Source organism: Danio rerio, chromosome 4, assembly GCF_052040795.2.
Source record: "Danio rerio strain M-AB ecotype USA chromosome 4, GRCz13ab, whole genome shotgun sequence".
Lineage (NCBI taxonomy): Eukaryota > Metazoa > Chordata > Actinopteri > Cypriniformes > Danionidae > Danio > Danio rerio.
In genome coordinates this window covers 37,385,001-37,397,500 of record NC_141024.2, presented here as the reverse complement: position 1 = coordinate 37,397,500, position 12,500 = coordinate 37,385,001, and the positions used below count along the sequence as shown (strand labels likewise).

Below are 12,500 nucleotides of genomic sequence, written 5' to 3'. Positions count from 1 at the left end.
TAATACAAAACTGCACACTAGACCCCAAAATCAGGCCTCTATTCTGGCTCCATATCTTCAAAAGGCAATGTTTGCTTCTCATTCTTGGTGCGATTATCTCAGTTGTTTTATACGTATCTACTTTCTTTTTAATGAGCAGCTACAAACCTCAGGATTTCTCTGTCCTTTACTGTATCTGCCAGAGCACCGTGTGTTACTTTTGTCAGTCTATAGGGAGATTTACTGAATCACTAAGCCTGTTGCTAATCACTATCACCTATTTGTGCAGCTACAGTAAGGCTTATTGGGCAATTCATTACTTTTCTGCTCCAGATAAATCAGTAAATGATGCAGATTGGTGTTACGCTGGTTCTTCCTGTTAAATTCCATGCAACACTTTTGTAACATCATTGCTTTTTCCTCATATTACAGATCAGAACAAAAGCGGTCAGATGATTAGTCAAAAGACCAACAAGAACAGGAACGCTTGCTTGAAGACATCCAGAGAAACAACCCACAACCTAATGGTGACCATGTGAATCAGGGTATCTTCCGTCAAATCCATATCCGTCCTGAAACAAAACAAGAAAAATGAAGAAAGCGGCCGTTTTTCTGTTTTTCATTTGCTCACCAGAATTGAAGAAACAAGATTTTGGCTAAATTTAAATCATTTTAATTTAGGGCAGGAAAACGGATAAATGACTTCAAAATTGATTATACACATGTAGGCGGTGCTGAAACGCCAACTTTCCTTTGATTGGTCAACCAAATCTGAGCTCGTGACGTAGCCCTCAAAATAAGAGCCCTCTGTCGAGCAGCACGCAGGATTTGAACTATTACTATTATTTAATTATATATATATATAAACTAAGTTTACATATTCTGTCATTTGATCAGTTAGCAGGCTTACATCAATAAACACATGTTTGACGCACGCACTGTAAAGCTGTAAAGTGTAAAAATATTATAGTTATTGCGCATTCGTCTTATTCTTCAGTAGATCTGTGAATGATGTGTTTTATTAACTGATCATTAATAAGGACTAAGCTATTAATAACTGTAATTCTCCAGATGGAAAAGGCTTGATTAAAGGCCTGTCATTTTAAAGATTTTCTACAATTTAAGAAGAATGGGGTATATGCCGAAGCATGCTAATAGGACTTTTAATTTGCCATTAACCTGGGTTAAGCGCTTCCGCGAATTGAATGCCAATGCAAAATCCGGTGCGTTTAAGGTCTGTTTTCTTTAAAAATCAGCGATCTCCACTAGCTGAGTGATATCCGATTTAAAGTGGGTCTCAGATTGTACAAGAAGCACTGCATTAAATTACATTTCCCCCACCATATCTTTATAATATGAGCATTTATTTTACCCCAGTATATTCAGTGGAGCTTCTGCGTTAGCCTGCCGATTCTGACGGGAGCGTGCGAGTAAACAGCTTTTTGTCTCGTTTTACGCTTGAACAACTAAATAAATGCTAAAGTTATTTTAACTGAATGTATTTTAATGACATCACAACATTGATGCTGTATAAGGAACCGTATAAAATGGGAAAAAGTTCACAATAACAGGTCACTCCTCATCATTCTGTCTGAATATTTCCCTTGATAACAGATTTATTTCAGCTTTTCCTCCATCATCTGTCTTCCTCCTCTTCATCGTCTCCTGTGCAGATTGATCAGCAGTCCGATGTCCATGTGTTCCTCTATGTGCTGGTCTCTAGCAGAACTTGACCGTCCCTCTTTCTGATATAGACCATACAGAAGTGTGAACAGCTCATGTGTTAAAGCTCCTCTAGATGACCTGCGGCTGATTAAAGATGTTCAACTGATGCTGAGTCTGAACACATCAGCCCCAGGGTGAGCGCTGAGATGCCAAAATAAAAGTACAGGAGGTCACATTTAATATATTTACATTTATGCATATAAGATTTCTGATAAGGTGACGCAGTGGCGCAGTAGGTAGTGCTGTCACCTCACAGCAAGAAGCTCGCTGGTTTGAGCCTCGGCAGGGTCAGTTGGCGTTTCTGTGTGTTCTCCCTGCGTTTGCATGGGTTTCCTCAGGATGCTCCGGTTTCCCCCACAGTCCAAATATTACAGGTACAGGTGAATTGGGTAGGCTAAATTGTCAGTAGTGTATGAGTGTGTTTGGATGTTTCCCAGAGATGGGTTGCATCTGGAAGGGCATCTGCGTTTCATTCTGCTGTGGTGACCCCTGATTAATAAACGGACTAAGCCGAACAGAAAATGAATGAATGAATAATAAATATATTCCAGCTTCATTAGATCTCTGAGGCGACTGTACATTTCTTGAGTTTCTAAACTGAATTGAGATCGGGTGTCAGCTGATGTGTTCTGGACATTTTCCTCGCTCCACTTCAGAAAGCCGCCACTAAACCCTGAACCAGAACTGTTGGTTGCAGTTTGTTGCCATTATAAAGCTCAGAACTGTCAGTGTTTAAAGCTCATCGTATTAATCTAACAGAAAAGGTAAAAACACTTTCATAAATAACATTTTCATGAAATAAATAGATTATAAACACATTAAACTTAAAGAGCATGGAGTAATGTTTCAGAAGGAAGAGCACACTGCTGACTCCGCTTATTTTGATGGCTTTCATGCTGAAGGAGTTCAATCGACATGCACATTAAACTGCATCTGGACACATATTGGCTGGACAGAAAGCACCAAGGCCTTAAATAAAAACTAATAAAATCTTCTTTCAGGGGAAGCTCGCTTGTACAAAAAGTGTAGAATGATGCCGAGACGTCAAGAAAAGTCACAGAAGAGCTGAAGCAACTGAGCAGAACACAGAACTGGGGGGTCAAGACTATTGCTCTCACGGACAGAGCCCTTCATGTACTGTATGTCAACAGAAGTGCCGGCCGCTTGTGCTTTCACTTCAGTTAATAGTTGTTTATTTCTCTCAGTCCTGGAAGTCCTGCTTTAAGTTTGTGGCGTTCTGTTCAGTTTTATCTGTGAGGACAGAAGTAAGACAGGTACTCAGTCTTCTAGCACAGAGTCATTGTGTTTGAACTAGACTGGCTCATCACTAATGCCTGAAGCACATCTGACTCCATGTGTTTCTGAAAGGGTTCAAATAAATTCAACCCAACGCAGAAAACATTTACACAGTGATGTAGCCCAGATCAGTGAGGCCTGCTGGCCATGTTAGTGGATGTAAACTAAACACTGCATTTGTCCCAGCCCTCGCCTCTTGGATTTCTTGAAGCAGTAAGTGAATGAGGTTATAAGAGATTCACATGTGATTTAACAGTCAGAGGAATGATTGTGGAACTGTGGAGCATTATTTACACATGCATAAATGTGTGGAGGGAAAGAAGAAGAACTGGGAGAACTTTCAACATTTCTGTCACAAACCAAAGCTATCTGTCATGTCCCCGAGGCACTTATCTGAAATTGCATGTAGAAACAAATTAATCAAATGCACACAGTGTCTACATTTTTTTTTCAGTATTACAACTATTTATTCGAGTTATTTTCTTGTGATAAATAGAAATAAAATAAAAATTAATATTTTTTCATAAAAAAACAGGCTACAAACTCCACACAGAAATGCCCGCGGACCCAGCCGGGACTCATACCAGCAACCTTTTTGCTGTGAGGTGACAGTCTGAGCCACTGTGCTGCCCCAGTGCAGTTATTAATAACCTCCAGAAGTTTTAGTTTGATTTTGTAATAATAATGCACGTTTACATTTATTGTAATATGTATGTTAATATTTATTCACAATGTAATTTATTGTTATGTTATTTATAATAACGTTAAATGCCATAAGAATGGTGTAATTTAATATAATATTATAATAAATAATTATAATAATGTTAAAATATAAATAATGCAAATTTATTTATAATGTTCTTAATAGTTTATTTTTATAATGAGAAGTCTCAAAGTTTGTCTTTGTGACGGGGTACTATGCCTCTGTCAACTGAGTAAATTTACAGTTCTACTGGCGGACAAATATGGACATTGATTCCGGTCAGAGAATCAGGCAACAAAGAAGTAATCCTCTTCAAACTTCTTTAATAACAATTATTAAGCAGTCAGTGCCATCAAACTTTCCTTCAAGTATGTTGTGATCTGTAGAACAGATGAGGAATACAGTATAAATATAATGTATCTTTACACATTCACTTCAATGAGAAATCACACCATATATACAATGATTAAACAGTGATAATAAAGGAACATATATATATATATATATATATATATATATATATATATATATATATATATATATATATATATATATATATATATATATATGTTATAACAAACAAACTAATTAGTTAAATGGCAGTAAAAGGCAATAGGCGGAATGACGGAGCATATACTGCACACTGTATTCTCTCGCGGCTAGCGTGATCGATATTTCCCCGCGATCGTTGTCATATATAACAAACAGTCTCTTATATGAAAGGTGTAAATGTTCACTCAGTGATTGTCACATTATTACTCACATTTGGTGCATGAACGCACAACATGTCGGAAGAAAAGGAGCGCATTGGGATCTGGCCCGGCATCCGAGTATGGGAAGTTGCACCGCTAATAACAGTCCATGTGAAACTCGCTGAATATTTTCGGTTCCTAGTGGGCTTTCTGACATAGCCACCCCCAATTATCGATAAAGATAATTGTAACCCTTAAGAAAGGCCATCTTTGGTTTCTGTGTCTTTATTCTTCATTTCCGGAATTTGAATGAGTTTTACAACAGGCCTCAGATACGACTTATCCTTGACTTGGACTTTGGCAGTTCGAATCCTCCCGTCCGCCCCTGCATAGGTCTCTGTAACAGTTCCCACAGGCCACAGCGCACGCGGTAGTTGATTATCTATTAGTAGTACAGCTTGGCCGACTACCAGGCCTTTGCCATCTGTTCTCCATTTTTGCCTGCCCTGTAGTTCTGGTAAGTAGCGATGGACAAATGCAGCCCAGAATTGGTCAGCCAGTACTTGACTGTGTCGCCACCTGCGTTTACCCAGCATCTCGTTAGAGTCATAAAGGACTTGGGGCAAGGACGCATCATGACGTCCCATTAGTATCATATTTGGGGTTACAGGATCTGGGTTGGCAATGTCAGATGAGACGTAGCCCAAGGGTTTGGAATTTAGTATGCCCTCCACCTCCACTAGTAAGGTTTGTAGGAAAGACTCTGGTACACATTGTTCCCGAAGAATGACTTGCAAGGCAGCCTTAACCGATTTCACTTCTCGCTCCCAGGTTCCACCAAAGTGAGGTGCGTTTGGTGGGTTAAATCGAAACTGAATCTGCTGTTGAGCTAGCAGTGTCTGAAGCTTTGGGGCCATTTGCTTAAATGAGTCTCTTAACTCGTGGTCCCCTCCTACAAAGTTAGTCCCATTATCACAGGGTATTTCAGCAGGCTTCTGACAGAAATGCTGGTGTTTGCGCACAGCTTCACGACCTCTAAGCACCCAATATCGACGCCTTAGCTCTGCTAGTACTCGTTCCGCACCAGGGTGATGGAGTTGTTGATCTATGTCTTGGATCAGTAACTTTGTGACTTGATGGTGAGAGTCTAGAACGATCGGGTGAATGGTATCAAATGACAGGGTTTCAACATGACGAAGACGTCCACCCACTCTTATCAACTCAGCATCTTTGTCGAAAACGGCTATCTGTCGGAATGGGCTGTCCAGCTTTCAGGGCTCTGAATTCCCCTGGGAACGAATCAAGCTGAGCATGCGCTAAGAGAAGCTTTTCCGCCTGTATATACTTTGAGGCATCGTTTGTAGTTTCAGCGTCAGCCGCCCCATCACAAGACATGACAGTTGCTTGAAGAAGTTCCTTCCAAGTTCTGAACTGACTGAGGTCTGCTGGTACTGGGCTTGGGGTAACACTAATGGCTGCAATGAACGATGCTCGTTTGACTTTATTCAAATCAGGCTCAGACTTTGTACTGGGTGTCACTGGCCATACTTCCAGTGGTTGAGTCAAGAATGATGGTCCATATCTCCACTGGTGAGGGCCTGCTATTTCTTCTAAAGTAAGCCCCCTGGTAATGTGGTCGGCGGGGTTTCTGTTGGAGTCAACATACCTCCACCTGGAAACATCTGTCAGTGTCTGAATTTCAGCTACTCTCGACCCTACAAACACTTTGTACCGGCAAGATTCTGACTTTAGCCAATGCAGCACAGTAGTTGAGTCGGTCCAATGTGTAACTTGGTGTATGGGGATAGTAAGCTCAGCTTGTATGACCTTTGACATCTGAGCGCCAGAGTGTGCAGCACACATTTGCGAGGAGCCACTCTAGAGCGAGCTAGGACAAAGGATACATGGACCTTCTCCTCATTCCGGATTTGAAGATAAGCCACCGAGCCATATGCCCTTTCTGAGGCGTCACAGAATACATGTAACTCTCTAATGGTGGAGGGAGTATCTGGCATTGCAGGAGCGTATGGTCTGGCGAATTGTACTTTAGTGATATGGGAGAGTTCTGCAACCCATGTGGACCATTTATCACGCAAGTAATTAGGGTTCAATAGGGTCATCCCAGCTTAGGTTTTGTTTCCAGAGATCCTGAATCAAGGTTTTAGCCCTAGTGGTAAAGGGTATAATAAAGCCCAGGGGGTCAAACTGACTAGCCAGGGTTTGGTACAGGTTCCTCATTGTTGGCTGGATGGGTTTGGCAATGCGGTTTTCATAACCAAGGGTGTCATCAATACAGTTCCATTGCAAGCCAAGGGTGAGTTTCTTCAGGTTAGAGCTACTCTGGGACAACCAGCACTCGCTACTAGCCGATATAGCCTCTGATGGAAGATACTTCAGGACAGAAGGTACGTTGCACGCCCACTGTCAGATTTCAAAGCCTCCCTTTAACAGTGACTCTCGTAGGCCATCAATTATAGCTTTGGCTTCATCTTGATTGGAGGTATTGTGAAGGCAATTGTCGACTTAAAATGAGGTCTCCACAATATCAGCTAGGTCTGGCCTACTTTCTCTGTTTTTCTGGGAATGGCACAGAAGGGTATAAATGGCACAGCATGGGCTGCATGTTGTGCCAAATGGAAGAACCTGCCATTCGTAAATGTCCGGAACTGCCTCCCTATTCATGTTCCTCCAGATGAATCGCAGCACAGGCCGGTCCCCAGGTAACAGACGCACTTGGTGAAACATGCCTTTGATATTCCCACTCACTGCAACGGCATGCTGTCGGAACCTCAATATCACCCCCAACAGAGATGGTCCTAGCGTTGGCCCAGGAAGAAGTTGTTCATTTAGACTTTGGCCATTATACTGGAAAAAGCAGTTAAAAACGATACGATCTTTTCCATTATGATGCACCAGGTGGTGTGGAATAAACCATGACTCTGTGGAGTTGTTTGCCTCTTGTGGTGTTATCTTTGCGATGTAACCTGCTGACTCAAGCTTTTGGATCTCAGAACAGTAAACCTGTGCCTGCTCAGGATTTTTGGCTAATTTTCTTTCAAGGTTTCTGGTCTGGGCAATACAGCTTCAATGCCTGTATGGAGCAAAGTGATGGGGGTACGTCTTAGCAGTGGAGTAGCGTAACGCTGTATCCCATTAACGTCTACACTGACAGTAGTAGTCTGTAAGAGGTTATGAAATTGTTTATCTTGCTGTGATCTTGTTATCAGCTTTTTTATTGTATGGCAATGTTTCAATTTGCCACAAGCGCTCCACATGCTGAGACAGCTCTTTACGTGATGGGGCTGTCATAAAATGTAGGCATTGTTGCAGGCCTTTGGGGGGCTGAATTGGACTCATTGGTCCCTGAAGTACCCAACCAAGCTTGGTACGTATAGCAACGGGGCCACCATCTGGTCCACTCCGTACTAGCAGTGTTGGCGTCAGGAGGTGTGGATGAGGAGTAACGGCTTGGTATGATTTCTGGAGTGCTGCAACAGGGTAGTTATGCTCAGCAAGACATAGACCAGGGGCAGAAAAGGCATTGCGTGTGACATACCTCTCTGATGGCTTGGCAAATGGAGAGACCTCAAAGGTGACTTTGGACCCATCAAAGTTAGTATGGTTTCGCTGGATTGTCTGCAGAGAAAGCACTTCTGGAACTCCACTAAGCCCAAGCTGTAGAACTACTTGAGGGAGGACAATAGTCCTTTCTGAGCCATCGTCGAGCACGGCATAAGCCTCAATGGTTTGGGTTTGACTGTGCAGGAGAACTCGTGCGACCTTGAGCATCACCTTCTGTGAGCGGTTAGGTCTATCCAGATAGATTTGTGTCGAAGGCAAACTCACCATCAGAACTGCTCTGGAAGTGTCTTTAATTGAGTCATGCAGTATGGTAAGATGGATTTCTTTGCATATTTTAAATGGCCGCTTGAGGTTACAAGTATTAACTAAGTGATTTCTCCCACACTTCCAACAGCGTTTGTCTCTTGTGATCCAACTGACGATTTGATCGGTGGTCAGCTTCTTGAATTTGTCACATGAGTTCAGATAGTGGTCTGGGTTGTCACAGTACGGACAGTACGGCTTTGGCTTGGGACCTTTTGCTGGTGTTGCTGCTTGTGGCTTAACAGCGTTTTCTGAAGTCAGAAACGAAGTCGTTGGACGTTCCCAATGATATGAAGAACTTTTACTCCTGCCAGATGACTTTGTAATATCTGACTGGAACATAGCAACTGCTCTACTGGAGATCCGCTTGGCTTAGGATTTTGTCTGTAACCAGGCTGCTAGGTCGGGAAGTGTATATGTTCTGTCTGTACCAGATTGAAGGATGCCATGACTAAAGCAGTACTCCACAAAGCTATCTCTGTAGGCAGGAGGCATTTTTCCTAAAAGGCGGTCAACATGGGAACCACACATGAGCTCAAATCCATTCTGGCCCTCTAGAGTCCTCAGCATACCGACTAGGGATTGGATAAACAGGGCGAATAAGTCAAATGAGTTTGCGTCACCTATTTTAAGTGGTGGTTTACTCATAATAGCCCCTAATTCGGATTGAACTAGCTGTCTGGGCTGGCCATACTTCGCCTGTAAAGCTTGTAAGGCTGCGGTGTAAGGTTGTGGGTGGTGCATATAAGCTTTAGCTAGCTGTTGTGCACTAGCAAATTTCAGATGACTCATTAATACTTGGTATTTGTATTGCTCGCTAATGTGAGTATGGGGACTTAGTAGGCTGTCTAAGGCCAATTTCAGGAGGGCAAAGTCACTTTCTGTACCACTTTCAAACACAGGTAGTGTTGGGCGAGGGATGCCATAGTCTGCGGCCATCAAAAGCTCTGTTCCGGGTTGAGGCAAGTAGCCAGTTTGGGAAACAGGTGCATTTGCAAAGGGCTGTGGGCAAATAGGCATGTTGAATGCAGCTGTCACTCTCTGATGAGGAGCTGTTGGTGGTATAATATCACTGTCTGTGTGGGGCATAGCATTATGAGTAACTGTTGTATGCATAGGGTTAAAAGTGGGTCGTGGCACTGAAATTGGGTTTGGTGGATGCTGATTGGCCTTTTGGGCAGTGTGAGCTGGAGCTTGTGTTAACTTAGATGCCTGTAGCGCCCCTGGAGGAATGTAGGGTGTTGAATGGGTCTTTATTATAGAAAACTCATTGTTGAATGGCTACCACTTTACAATAAGGTTGTATGTATTAGTTAATGTATTTACTAACATAATAAACAATACATTTATTACAGTATTTATTCATCTTTGCTAATGTTGGTGAATGGTAAAAAGTTGTTAATTGTTTATTCATGTTAACTCGCAATGTATTAACTAATGTTAACAAGCATGACTGATTTAATTAATGCATTAGTAAATGCTGTACATAAATTATGCTGTACAGGTATTGTTCATATTAGTTCATATTTAAACCCTTAACATTACTTATAAAACTACTGTAAAATGTAACTGTTGTATTGTAAGAGGGTAAATTATCATATGCATTTGTTTATATGACAAATAATGCTTTTTGACTCAAGAAGGTCCATACTGACTACAAAGGCAGATACTGATAAGATCAGGGCCTGTTGTGTGGACTTTGGGGGTTTTATGGTGTGGTCACATGTTGATTGGTCAGTTTGAATGTCTCAGCATTGGTGGTCACATGGTCAAGAAAGATACAAGATAGGTGGTAAACTCGAGCTCTGTCTCTTTTTCCTGCCCTCTCTTTTCCTGGCCTGCTTCTCTCCTCCTCTGGAGTCTATCTTCTCTGACTCTACTGCAATCAGGCTTCTGGGCCTGCTCTCTTTGTCTCTCTCTCTCCCCCTGTGTCTCTCCTTTTACCTCTGGTAACTTTAATTTTACATTTAAGCTGAGAACAATTTATACCATATGTTTTATCATTTCATATTTGATCATTTTATACAGTATTTTGTTATTAATTCAGTTGTAACCATAGAGATTTATTGTCATTAAATCATTTCATTTTCAAGTATTTGTGAATTACTTTTGATTTAACATTAACACTTAATTGTTCCATATAGCAATACAATACAATCACATAATATCAACACTCTCCCACATTTATAGGTATTAATACTGCCCTTATTTCCGTTTTTGGTATGAGATTGCAGAAGAATGGTTTGACTAGAAATGTACAGTTTTTTACCAAGTGTGTGTTTGTGTGTGAGAGTGAGTGTGTATGTCTGATTGTGTGCCAGCGTGTGCGTGTGAGAGAGAGAGAGAGACAGAAGGGAGTGTGCGTGTGTGTTTGAGAGAGAGTGTGTGTGTGTGTGTGTGTGTGTGTGTGTGTGTAGTCCTACATTTGTGTGGTCCTGCTGTAATCCTCGTCTCTCCTCCATGATCCAGACTGTAAACACACACAGATTCACATTCAGTCAGTACACAAACATCAGTTTATAACACACAAACACACACACACACACACACACACACACACACACTTTCCGTTTTTGGTATGAGATTGCAGAAGAATGGTTTGACTAGAAATGTACAGTTTTTTACCATCATGCTGTTCACTTTTTAGTCGCTCGGCAGAACTACAATTCGAACCGCTGTGGTTTAAAGACCGTTCTTACAGTATGTATGTTGTTATATTATATTTGTATGTATTTTATATGTATTTTATATTTATTTTGTTATATTTGTTAACATATGTGTTTTTGAAACATTTCATTATAATCTAAGTGTTTAATGTATGTTTGTTATGCTGTATTATAAATAAATGTTATAATGATTAAGTATTTTGTACTTGATTTTATTATTGGACATATTTATATTGAATACAACTGTAAAGGCTAGTAGGCTATAATATTTAAAAATGACCTGTGGACCGACCGTGGGCCGCCAACAAACCAGCGGTGCGATGGCGGACCACCGTCGGAAAAGTGCCAGTGGCCCGCTGGTCTTATGTTAGCTGGTTATATTCCACGTATATTTCTACATTGTCATGCTAATGATACACTTACGTACAAACTATAGGCAATATTCAGCTGTTTTTAACAAGACAAAACACAAGTCTGTGTCAGAGCAGTTCAGAAACTTGCATCAATTCAAATGTGCGGATCGATTGTGTTCAAGAAATGCAAAGACCAGAGAGTGCTTTTAGTCACGTTACCACAGAAAGCCCTTTACAAAAACAATGGAGACGCTGCCATCTGCTGGAACAAGAGTGATTTACTGTGTGTTTTCTTGATAAACTACATCCAAAACAACTGAATAAAAACCTGTAAGTAAATAAATGTACTACTAAATATCATGTCGGAGCATATACATGCTGTTGTGGCTCTTTATGGAAAGTAGGAGCTGTGCTGGATCACCTTTATTTAATCACAATAATTAAACAAAGATAAACCAGATTCCCCCTTCGCTATATTTCTTAGCTAGAGTTTAGGTAAAGGATCGTCTTTATAATGTATTTTGCTAAAGAATAGATTCATATTTCACCACACAGGGTAACTTAATGGGTTCTGGCAAATGAAATCAATGTCCACTCCAGTAAAGAAAAGTAATAAAATACACTTTTATTAATAAAATAAAATAAATTGAAAAGTAGAATAAACAAAAGACCAATAACAGAAACAAAATCCTTATTTTAGGATAAAACCAACCTCAGTGTAGAGAAGTCAGAAAGCGCAAAGCTGGTCAGTGCGGCTCAGCTTTAATACACTCAGAATCAGCTCATGCACATAACCACACCTCATATATAAGTGAGGACTTGACATATTCAATACAAGTACCCAAACACTATTTGGGTTTTACCTGCTAAATCAAAACACTAATTATAAATTACTAGGACCAACTGTAGGATGTGGTCTGACCACTCAATTCTAATAGTCAGCAAAAGCTATAGGTCATGTCTTATTGAACACATTTATAGTTTTCCCATAGGTACATCTAAGACCACGAATCAACATACAAACACTTTCATGTAGCATTGTTTAGACAGTTTTAAGCCATTAAAGCGATATCGAGGTATCCCCGACCCGAGGTATCCGTGCCTACGGAGACTATGAGACTTCCCGGCTTCCATGACCAGAGAGTCTCAGGCCTTCAGGGTCAGCTGCGCTAGCCGTATGCACTCAGAGGACAGGAGGTCA

The 12,500-nt window shown here is 41.0% G+C and overlaps 1 protein-coding gene and 1 pseudogene across 2 annotated transcripts in view; one reads left to right on the top strand and one right to left on the bottom strand.

The window, feature by feature from the left end:
* The window catches only part of LOC141381693 (uncharacterized), an 835,171-nt gene that overhangs the window by 303,776 nt on the left and 518,895 nt on the right, over positions 1-12,500 (top strand). The gene's annotated exons all lie outside the window — the stretch shown is intronic.
* The window catches only part of LOC137491164 (NLR family CARD domain-containing protein 3-like), a 24,654-nt pseudogene continuing 24,057 nt past the window's right edge, over positions 11,904-12,500 (bottom strand). The window contains exon 10 of the transcript XR_015942539.1: positions 11,904-12,500. This exon is cut by the window's right edge and continues 2,005 nt beyond it. The product of XR_015942539.1 is annotated as an NLR family CARD domain-containing protein 3-like, transcript variant X1 (transcript).